Below are 12848 nucleotides of genomic sequence, written 5' to 3'. Positions count from 1 at the left end.
TTCTAAACATGACCTAACCTAACAGTGAAATGAAAATCGAAAAAAATAGCGTGAAAACATTATGTTTCAGTTCAATTAAATTAGTAATAAAAAATACTTTCAAAAAATACCACGAATTTTGTTAGATAACGTTTTCTTTTCCATTTCCTAAATTCGGGACTCATGTCATTTTATTCATTTTTTTAATGTACCTTTACTAATCGCGCCGCTAGATACCAGTACTTGATAGTACTAAGTAGCCTACAAAAACTTGATAATGTATACTTGAAATAATAAGCTTTAAAAGAAAATATACTTCAGCTTGTTTTAACAGTAAATACTGTTATCTAAATGAAAGTACTGCAGCTGAAACAACTTTTTTAATTCCCATCACTTCTTTAAAAAAAAAAATAAAAGTATTAGTTTACAAGAGTTTATACTAATTTTATTAAAAGAGGAATAAAAAAAACAAAAAAGGTCTTACCTTTTTTGATATCAGAAAATACTTTTATTTATATTACAAAAACTTTTGTTTTTTGAGCGGAAGAAATGATATCTACGAGACTCTTACCGTACGGTTTACAATTTCATTGTAAATGTTTGGATACTGCATTAAACATAACAGACAAGTAGTTATAATAGATCGACATCTCAAAGTACATACGCATTTTTCTCTTTGATTTCATTCTCCTCTGCCTCGGTCTCCCGCTTACGGTGATCGGGTGGGGACTCACCTTGGAGTACCGTTGGGAGGAAAGTAAGACCTAGTCCCTGTGGGGGATCCTTTCGGAAATAACCCTTTAGAGGTAGGGCATAAAGACCGAGTTCCGGTAGGGGGATCCTTTGGGGTCCCTTCATTAGAGGCATGACGCCTAAAAGACCGAGTCCCGGCTATCTGGCGGGAAATTTGTTCCCGACGAGGTAGTTAGAGGCTATGGCACCCCTCGGAGCCGAGTTTATGTTTAGTTGCGGATGGATCCGGTTCCGGGGGACGGGGAAAAAAAGATTATTTATTACGTAGCTTTGAAATTTCTATTGAATATTTTTAATTTTTCCCTTTAAACTTTTCAGTAATACAAATACTGCTTTTGAAACTGAAGCGGGTTTCATGAAATGAAGAAGTTGGGGAGCGTGTACTTTATGTTGAATAACTTCTAAAACAAATTGCTATTCGTGTGAAAATTTACATCATTTTTCCGTAAGAGTAAACCTAATAACCGTAAACGAAACTTCTGTTAAGATGAATAAGCGTGATGGTCCTATTTTTTATACAATATCTGCTTGTAGTTCAAAAATTAGATTAAAAACCTATTTTTTATAATTCAATAATATATTCACCCTTGTATTATGAATTTTGGAAAGTAATAATGTGTACTTAATAACAGAGATGGTTACATCCAGTTTTTAACAAATTCTTGATTTTCTCAGGTTTCAGTATTTATTGATAATGTTTTTATGAGCTTGCTATTAATATTTTTTGTGCATTTGCAATGTATTTTTATAAAAAAAGAAAGAAGTATTTTATTAATTATTAATTGATAATTTCAGTTCAATAAGTTTATCAAATAAAGGGAAATTATTAAAGTTTCTTGAAATTTAAGTTTAATTTATTTTTTAGTTTTTAGTTATAATATATTTTATGTTGTGTAATATTGCATTTTATTTATGTTCAATTTTTAATGTTATTGAATTGAAGTCGATTTAGTTTTTTCATCGTTTACGGGGTTACAGAAAATATGAATACTCTTACGAGTTTAATACGTCAGGTATGATAGATATGATAGAAGATTCTTTTTAATTTTGCTAAATAATATTAAATAAATAATTAAAAGATTTTATCGGTTTACTGAAATAGAGGCATGTGTCGAAGCTAAAAATTGTACAGGAATACAACTGTATTAATAAAAATTGATAACTGCGGGTACACAGTAATAGTACTGAATATCCACATTTCATAGGAAATAATTAAGATGAGCTTAAAAGATAACAGAAGAAAATGGAGAATAGGTTCAACCAACAAAATCATTGAAAGTTAAAAAAATAGTCGGATTACTTGGTACATTTGTAAGTTATATCTAAATGCATATACGAGCGCGTGCGAACGTTTTTTTTTTTTTTAATAAAAAATTTGATGGCATTAAAGTTGCTAAGTCCTACATTAGTTTTCTGGGTAATTACTTTTTGTGACTTATGCATGTTTCACTCGTAAAATGCTTATAAACACTTATAAAATAATATGTTTTGTAAATGTACAGAAATTGAGAAAATTAATTAATATGTAATCGTAACCGTGAAATATATATTAAGCTAATTTTTTAAGTTTTAATTTCAGTTTACTTCTGATAGAAGAAATACGACTTATATTACTGTCATTATTCGTATAATGGTTTTTCTTTTATTCTGGAGAGCGAAAACCATTTTGATATTAAAACGGTACAGTTAGTTTACTTTTTATATTACCTGAATCTATTAGGATCCTGGAGCTCAGATGTTCTTAAGATATAATGTTTATAATGTGTTTTATTTTATTAAATAACTACGGTTTAAGTCGCTATTATAACCAAACTGTATACTACAAAATAGCATTATTATAGTAATGCGTAGAGTAACGGTCGTACTCCTAATCAGGTAACTTATTCAATTATCTTACGGTCTAAACGGCAAAAAATTGATTGCAATGGATAAATTATTACGCTAGTAGCGAATAGTTTAATTTTATTGTACTTAATTAATTTACTCGACAAGTAATTTCTACATTCAATAAGCACTACTCTGAAGCAGTTAAAATATAATTATAATATAATTATATATAATTGAAAGTATATATAATACTAAGTAATTTACAGGTTTAACTATATATTTGAGGAGAATTCTATATGTTATTTATACGAGTGTACGAATACATGATCCTCATCATAGTAGGGTAAAATTCTACTTTTAAATTGCAAAACTGCTGGTAAGACTGTAATATAAAAACGTGATAATCATATAGATTGTAATGAGAAAACATTTTTAAACTTAAAAATAATATATATATATATATATACATATTTTTTACTTCATGTTTTCACGAATGGTATTCATTTTGATGAAAATCTTTAAAAAACTATCTTTTCAAACCTTATGGAACTTGCGTTATGAAGTAAAAATTTCTGAAACTCTTATTAAACCGTCAAAGTTTTCTTACTTGCCAAGCTAGGGCTTTTCGTTTACTATTTTTCAAAATTAATAATCTTATAAATAACAATTTTATTAATTTAAGTAATTAAGTTTTTCCAGCACGGCTGTTATTACTATGAAGTATTATCACTGCAGTATTATTTACATCCTATTTTGTGAAACTATAAACTCAGAATCAAAATTCACTTCAATATGCATTAGGGTTCTGGTTTTATTCGCAGAAGTACTGCAGTTTAAAACTTCATGACTAAAACTAATTTTAAAGGATTTCTATGTCTGGGATATATATATATATATATATAGCGTTTTTATTAGTTTGTACTTCTTTTATTTAACTGAAATGTCCAGGACTGAATAATTACATACCAGTGTTCAAAAATATTATCGATTTTTAGAGTAAAGGTAGAAGAGTTTACCAGGGCGTATGAATTAGATAGAGAAGACCGGGAAATTTTTCCAGCACTGCTGTTAGACAATATTACCTTACCTAGAGCAGTAGGGAGGTTGGATCTGGTCCAATCCGTGAGCAAGACGAATAAGATGCTGCCAACAGAATTAAAAGCCATTGCCCTAGAAAGGATTAATGAAAGGTACCTCGCCGTAAACTGGCTCTACGTTTACACCGACGGATCTGCTAGTGACGCAAGTGGTAACGGTGGTGCCAGAGTTTTCTCTAAAAAATTTCAGATATCAGAACCGGTGGGAACGATGACATAGAACTATAACGGTGAAATTTGTGCTGTTATACTGGCCTTAAAACAGCTAAGGTTTTGCCTTTGGAAATAAAGCAGTTGATTCGTATGCGGCTGTGCGGGGCATTTATTTTCTTAAAGGTAATTATGTCTGTCGACGTCCGGCGAGGAAGAAAAATGATGGCGGAGCTGTTACAGGCGGTTGGACCGTAATGCTGCAATGGATTCCCAGTCATAGTGGAGCCTGGGGTAATTAGAGGGCGGATAGACTGGCGAAAGAAGGTTCCAAGAAACTGCAACCACAGGCCTCTTTCAAATTTAGTACGGTAAAAATATTATTAAAGAACAAGCTGAAAGTAGAGGCAAACAAAGACATGGGACCAGCGCTACTGGCAAGCAGTGGTCTTCATTATTTCTGCCTAGTGCGAGAATTCCCCACAACCTTCCGTGAAGTGTGGCGGTATCCTGTTTCAGGATCATTTCTGAGCATGACTACTTGAGTGCTCACTATATAGAACTGGAGTGGCAGACAACCCTGTCTGTGGGTTATGCAATTCGGGAGATCTTATGAATGGTGTTCATCTTAATATATGTGAAGCACTGACTGGAGTCCGACGACTGTTACAAGCGCAGGAAACATTATCATACGCTCTGACAAGTAATCTTTACTGGGCTGCTCGATGTAGAATAATGTTAAATCGATAAATATAAAAGGCTTTGTGAAAAAAAGAGTAAAATATTAATTCGACAATGATTTAATTATAAACTTTATTGAGAATGAGACCATTATTCTAAATTTGAGATATGGATTGTATTTATCATCGTTCAATGATTGAAAGCTGTAGGTGGTAGATTACGCAAAAAAATCCTTATGGTAAAGTGTTTCCTTAAAAAAGATCCATAAATGAATATTTTAAGGGAAAGGTTTTGGAGTCCGATCCTGGAATTGTTGTGTTTGTGTAGAAATTCTGCTACAAGCGATCTGTAATTCTTTAAAATGTAATAATTTTCCTTTAGTAATTAGAAAATTTACTTGTTTTTTCTTTGGCTCATGTTTTTGTATAGGATTATTTGGTATTTATACAAAGATTAGACAATTTTTAAAAGTAATAACAATTTACACAATTAATTTTATTAGTTACTGCTTTTCCTTTCAACAGTTTTTATCGGTGAAAAATATTCTTTCTTGAATTAGTAATTCGCGATTAAGTATTGGTTCATAATTTAATCAATTTTTTTTAAGGCCAATAATAAAGTTATACATAATATCGGAAAGTTGATTCGAACCTTTCTAAATTATTTTGTTGGCACTGTTTAACGCTAAAACAAGTGGAATAAATGATAAATAGATCTACTTAAATTCTGAAATGTTTTTGGTAATATGGAAAAAAATTTTCACCTATGTCACTATTGATTTTGGGAGACTAGAATACTCGAAATTACTCTGTTATCACTCGCGTATATTAAGCTTGTCGTACAACTACGGAACAAAAGATTAAGTCCCTGGTCAAGTCCATCAGGCGAACTGGGATCCACTAGATCAGATTGTATCCAGACGCGCAAGAACTCAGCAGCGGAAAGAGGAGTGAAAGAGAGGCCTTACCATTCGATACACAGGGTTATTATTATTTTATTTATTTATAACAATTTTTTTTTAATATTCCGATATAGGATATTTATCCCGGTATAATTCAATACTCAAGAATGTAGCTTATGCAAGGAAATATGGTATGAAGATTTTGTATCAATGAAAAATAATAAGTTTTCCAGGATTCAAGCCCGTGATCTTCCTGAAGAAAGGCTGAGACGGCCATAGTGCTACTTGGGTTTTTAACCAAGGATCTGAGCAGCATTTAAACGATTTTTCCTTGACTTAGATATATTCAAATGGCATTTGTAAAAAAATAAACATGAAAACATGCTCAGAATTCCTGAAGGAACCCTCCCGGAATTATGGTGTGTGAACTAAAATATGCACATACAGTAGAACCGCAAACCGTTCATCCGGATTTCATGGTAAGTATTTAGCTATAGACTTCAATAAATAATTATGATAAAGTTAAGATAAGGAGGTGGTTAAGAGTGATTCACATGATAATCGCGATTGAGATATCTGGAAATGCTTAGACCCGGAGTTAGGTGCTCCCCAAGTGTACTGACTGTGTCATGTAGCCGTATAAGGTAAGTAAGCTCAGTTTGTACGTTCATTAAAATCATAAAATGAACAGCAACCGGCAGATAGAATCGAGGGATTGGTAAAGTTTAAAAATGAATCGGTAAAGTCAGTTCTCGATTGGACAGGTGTTTAGCTTTGCATCCATGTGTACTCTTTGGTGAAAGTGAAAGATTTCATAACATTTGAGTTACCTAATTCTCCGTAAAAATTACGTTACAATTTTTAAATTTTTTGTAGTGCATGCATTTTGTCAGCAGTAAGGGATGAGTTTACCTCAACAAAAAGGCCTAAATAAATTAGCATTTTTCTTTTTTTTCATGTTCAAAAAGCTACTAACTCCTTATACCCAATTTTTGACAACTACCTATTGCAGTAACCTAGATTGGAAAAATAACGAAGTTTAGTATAAACTGCAAATCATATTTATATTAATAAAGAATTTTACAAATTAGTTACAATAAATATTTCGACAGGGGGAAATAGTTCTCAAATTTGAAGTTATTACAACCAGCACTTATTAACATCTGATCGAGTAGTATTTACTTATAAATATTTCTCTTTTTTTAGAATAAAAATGTTCTAAATGATTCGTGTGGTTTTTATTCATACACGAATATATTAATTTAACTTGTTGATATTGTTTAGATAAAACGACTTTAGTTTTATATACTGAACCAAATACTTATAATAATGAAATTTTGGTTCATTTTATGTTACGTGCGTCACTAAACGCAAAAAACATATGTTACTTAACAGTAGAATTTTAATGACATACTGGAACTATGATCAACTTTCTACAACATGGAATTTTCTACGTTCTTGAAAATTATACGTTTTGTTATATTACAGAATAAGTATTAATTTAATAGTATAACAATTACGTAGTGAAAGTTAGTCTGGTATTAACGAATGCATTTTTTAAATTAATAAGATACGCTAACAGTAAATATAGTTTAGTTAGTTAAGTAAAAATTTTTTATTTAAGAAATAAAATAGGATCGGGTAAACTAGTATTTATAAGATAGAATACTTTTATTTTGTTGTAGTTATTATTTGTGTAACCAAAACTGATTAAAACATATTTCAGGTACCTTAACACTGAATAATTTTGTCGGTAGATTGTATGGATATTGACGGTTTTGTCAACCCTTTCATTTAGCTGTAAATAAAACAGATCTGTAAATGGCATAGATACAAACGATCTGCATTTAAGATGCTTCCAACACAATAACAGTTTATAGAAATTTTATGTGAGATGTATCTTTGCGCGTGGAAGGAAGCTTGTAGAAAGGAGTTTCACTAACGAATCTGCATCGACCATTCCTAAAGTCACAAGCCATCACTGACCGCTGCACACTTATTTTAATTTTACTGTGTTTTATTGTGTAGTTTATAAGAATATAAAAATGAATAACATTGTTGCTGTGAGGTCTTCATCGTCGTAGGTTACGTTTTATTTATCCATAACACTTGTGTCAATATTGCAAGGTAAACATATCTAAGCCAGTATGAAATGTAACATTTTTATAAATAAAGATGAGTTATTAAATAGATGATGATTTACGACATATTTTTTAAATTTTTACTTTTTTAATTTAGATTTATCTTTGAATAGATTCTCATATATAATTGTATAGGTACTGTTTTTAATTTAAGTGTTTCGGGGCTCGGAGTATTTGCTAAATGTCTGATGATTTCAAGTATGATTAGAAATATTTTTAACAAAAAAATTAGATTGTAACCACCACAAATATTTTTTTTTCCTCCTACCTCCCGAGCTGGATACTGCAGGATTAAGCTTAGCACAGCTCAAGAGATTGTCATTTTAACTAAAACGGGCCTTCCCGTCCACCGGTCGTACATTCGGCATGACAGGTCAGCTCGCCGGTTTGTATCTTTTATTTTTGCCTGCCTCTAACCTTTGAAATGAGGTGGCCAAGCCGACTATGTCGTTCCTGGGCCTCACCCCAAAGGCCGAGTCTCGGTCTTTATGCCTCATGCCTCTACCACGTACGCTTCCTAGAGAGCACTGTGGTGGGTCTGGGTCTTTTCTTTCCCGCAAGGGGTTTGGAATCGCCCTTCTTCTACAGTGTGTGTTATTGTCTGTAGGCCTTTCCCTCACCCTCGCCATTTCATCATCCCTGGCCTTCTGCTGCAGGATTTGTGTAGGACACCCTGCAATGGCTTTGAAATTCTCTTCGTTGTTCAGCATGGTTTCAATTAAAGTATCAGCTGCGAAAGGTCCGGTTATTTGAGTGCACCGACGACGCTTGTCTTTCCACTGTCGACAGTCGAACATGACATATTCAGGGGCTTCCGTGAGCGAATTAAGCAGGGTGCCGTACAGCACCCGCTTAAGTGTCCCAGTCGCTCACTTGTCAACAATAAAACTAAATCGGGGCGGCGCACCCCTTGTTACAATTAAAACTATCGAAGTTCTTATATCTAAAAGGCAGCAATTTAGGCTGCCACGCCTCGGTCGCTGTATGCCAGCTAGTACCTGTCCACCATTTAACAGCGCTTGGAGCTTGTTTGGCTGGTGGCCAGCCATTATCTCAAGGAAGGATTCCTACAACAGAGCTTAGGAGTGATTATTACATTACACAACCCTTAAAATTAACGATGACGGTTGAACATAGCAACCTCATCGAGGAACTCCCACACCGGCCGACAATGCGGCTCTCGCCACATTGTCTCGCCGTTTGTGAGCGGCCAAGTTTCCCCCTGACCTCTAAGTTCCAGGGTGGCTCGATCTCTGGCCCCCCCAAGAGCAGGGCAGTCGAACATAATATGCACGTTCGACTGGCCCTCCCCGCAGACACACAACTCATCAGCCACCAGGCAAAACCGAACCAGATATTGGTCCAGGTTTACATGGTTGGTGAGCACCTGGGCTTCCGACGCCCTTAAAAACGAACTCGAGCCATACCATCCCCCCCAGATCCGGTATAAAACAATACAAGGATCTTCCCATAGTCGTGGTGTGCCATTCAAGCTGCTATGTCTCCATCGCGAGGCTCCATAGCCTCTTCCGCGGACGGGAGATGAACAACTGTACAAAATTTTGTTCCGGTGCATTGTGATCACCGTTCCGCTCCGGTTCTGGCCCGGTTCGAAACCGCATCCCAAATGCCTTGGCCTCCCGACCTCTTCGCAACTTCCACATGACTACTCGAACTTTCACCACTAAATCGATTGGGAGAGCCTTTCCCAATACAGTAGTAGCCTCGTAGGAGGTTGTTTTAAATACACCATTCGTATACTCCGTGGAGAATCAACCCTATTAATTTTATGTTTGACCTCACTATATACAATAAAGAATCAACACCACCTATTTTCTTTCGGCAAATCTTTCACCATATGCTCTCCAAGACAAACCCAGACGCACTAGTATCCACAGATGGATCGAACCATTACGATACAGTTGGATGCGCATGTATTTTTAATGATCGAACCTACATGTTTGGTCTATCCGGTCTTACGAGTGTCTTTACTGCTGAATGTACGCTATACATAAGGCATTGAATATTATTAACCCTAAGTACCGGTATATCCTTACTTGTAGCGATTCATGTAGTGTTCTTCAAGCCTTAGAAAAGTTTTATTCCAGATATCCTATCGTCACCGATATCTACAATGCAGTCGCTTAGTTGAACCATTGCAACACACAAGTGAGTTTCTGCTGGATCCCTAGTCATGTGGGGATTCCAAGTAATGAACGTGCAGATTCCGCGGCTAAAGAAGCATGTAGTCAACCATCCTTCACTATCCGTGTTACTACATCCGACTTTATTAACCATGTCAAACACGCACTTCGCGCAAGGTGGCAAGACGACTGGTTTGCCACAGTTGACAACAAACTTCGCTACATCAAAGATACTGTGTTGCCATGGAATTCCTTCCACAGGAAAATTCGCCGAGAGGAGTGGTCCTCTGCCGATTGCAGATAGAACGTACGAGAGCTACTCATGGGTACCTGATGTCAGCAGAAAATGCACCGATATGCGTACAATGCAAGTGCCGCTTGACTGTGCGCCACATCCTTGTGGATTGGATACATTATGCGGCCTTGTGTCGTAAATTTAAATTAACCAGGAATTTTCGTCAAATCCTGGGCAATAATAAAGAAGTTTTATAACGGGTTCTTATTTCATCGAAGTGTTAGTGTTTTGCATACTTATTAACAGTGTATTTAAAATGTTCTTTTTTCCTACGGTAATTGTATATTTTTGTATTTAAAATTTTAGTTTAAGTTTTTTATTTTGTCTTTGTTTTTAATATTTTAGTTTAAGTTTTAACTTTGTTTTTAAATTTCTACTTTAAGTTTCTATTTTGTTGTTGTCTTATAAGATTTTATATTTTACTTTTAAATATTTCATTTTTTTTTCCTGGCGATGATAACACGAAAATATTTTTCGTCCAGAAAAAAAAATTGCGGAGCCTGCTTTGCAGATCATTTAGGTATACTTCCTACTTTACTCAATGATAAATTCCCGCGATTGACTTCAAATAATCTTTGATAAAATACCCTTTTATTTCTCAGTCTTTCAAGTTTCATTGATTCCAATCAAATCCCTAACAGCATTTTATCTCTTCGTGACGACTTAAGCACCTTTCGTTTAGTTATTCTCGTAAGATGATTTCTCTTATACTCAGGCGTATTCAAAATAAGAAATTAATCCGGTATTACTTTGGCAATAATTCTCTGCCCAACGTCTTCTTCAGTGTGTTTTTTCATGCACTTCATTATTACTACATTAAAAACGATTGATCTTAAACTACGTTTCCTTTGTAATAATTTTGTTATATTTTGTATAAGTACCAGTAATTGAATGTGATTTAAAAAAATACAGAATTAAAATATCATTTTTTCGTCCGTTTGTACCAATTGCTAATCGCTTATATTCTAATTTTCTTGCCGTTTAGGAATGCTTCATATTCTTTTACTCAATAATTCATTTATATTTTACTTTTTCCGTTTCGAATAATTTGGTTTTTGAGTTTTTTTGTAATATAATGTCTAGAGGAAAACCAAAATAAGAGTCACGAACGATTTGGTACTACCATATTTGATTTAAAGGTAGTGATAAAACCGTCTAAAGAGATTAAATTTTACCTATTTTCAATATAATAAATCGATATCTTGTGCGTTAATAACACAATACCTTTCTACTAGTTTATAAGTCGTCGTTATATTCGTCAAAGAATTTTGACGAAGTATTTCGTCAAAGTATTCACTGGTGGTAATGTCTAGTCTAATATGAGCACACTAACAGTAATATTTCTAGTGCCTCACATGAATGTTTCGTCCTTTGTTTTAAGAAGACCGAAAAACATTTCCGTAATAAATACGGAATACTTTTTTGTTCGCACTCAGCTATGTTATCACACATAAAACATCAGAATATTTAAAATTAGATTACAAATTGTTAGAAGATTTAATTACTTAAAATTCTCCCATTTATCTAATGGGTGTTAATTTCCTTAATATTTTACTAATTTTGAGCTTCTTTCAACGTATTCAGATACTCACTATTCAGTATTCAGGGTTCAACATTCAGTATACAGATGTCAACGTCGTCTTCTGATAGGTAAATAATTGAAACCGAGAAATAATGGTATTAAAGAGTCTGTAATATTACAAACAGTATGAGTGCATAAACGACTAAGCGATTGTAATTTTTGACGGTATAAAAAAAATAACTTAAAAACATTTTTAACGTAAACGATACCTTGCGTAAATTAAATAGTTCTATCTTCAAACATTACGCGAATGCGTAGACTAACATGAAATATGTGTAATCGGTATTTACAACTAAAATGAAAAATTAAAATGAACAAATTTCTTTTATTCTTGTTTTATTTTATATACGTAATTTAGTATTTTCCTTGATCTTAAAAAAATTATAACCTTATTATTAGGAGAAATTAATTTATACATTTGTGTGTACAGCTAATGAAACCGACTTATACTTTATCTTTCAAATCTTTCTTGTATTCGTTTGTTTTTAACGATGTCCTGAATGCCGAAATAACTAATTAGATGACGTTTATGAAGACAAGTGAGGTTGTAAGCTACGTACGGTCTTCCATATATTTTATCAGTGAGTTTGCTTTTGATACACATTTCAAAAAAAAATTATTCACCTGACAACTTTGATGGGGAAAATCTAATTTCATTACATTTTACTATTAATTGATGCGTCCAATCTGGTTGGTTAAACAATTTTTGTAATTACCAGTATTTCTTTTTTATAAATAATTAGTTGGTAATGATATATGCGGTTAATTTTTAAACGCACTTCCTTAACGCTTTATTTAAAAAATTACGTAATATTATATTAGTGTAGTTTCGATTACCCTTATTTTTATTTTTTATAATTTTCTTCTTCAAAGTGATAATTAAATTATCATTTTTGTCTTGCTTCCTTGTACGTATTTTATTTATTGAATAACTGATTAAATAAACATGATTTCAGTGATGTTTTATTAACCAATACAACGTCTTCGAGCGCTTCCCTTGTTATAGAGTTGTTTTTTGATGGAGAGAAGCCGGCAACTGACATCTAATTTTGTGGCATTACAAGAACCAACTAATTAACTAAACGAATCTCCAGCGTCTCTTGAGATTGCGGATTTTTTAAATTACGAATTCTTTCTATTAGTTTGTGAAGTATTGTTATTATTTATTTAATTAGAGCATGAAGAAAATTTCACCCCGTTTTTATATTTTATTTTAAAATCAAATATAAAATCTTTTCTTATGTCATTCTGTTCAATGTTGAATTGTATTTTTATCAAAAACTAATATCAGTGACGGA

General features: G+C 33.3%; 1 protein-coding gene across 2 annotated transcripts in view; it reads left to right on the top strand.

Annotated features, from left to right (window-relative positions):
* LOC142331198 (Y+L amino acid transporter 2) overlaps positions 1 to 12848 on the top strand; it is a 256055-nt gene that overhangs the window by 135841 nt on the left and 107366 nt on the right. The gene's annotated exons all lie outside the window — the stretch shown is intronic.

The sequence above is a fragment of the Lycorma delicatula genome, chromosome 1 (assembly GCF_047948215.1).
Source record: "Lycorma delicatula isolate Av1 chromosome 1, ASM4794821v1, whole genome shotgun sequence".
Classification (NCBI taxonomy): Eukaryota; Metazoa; Arthropoda; class Insecta; order Hemiptera; family Fulgoridae; genus Lycorma; species Lycorma delicatula.
This window is presented reverse-complemented; position numbering and strand designations above follow the sequence as displayed.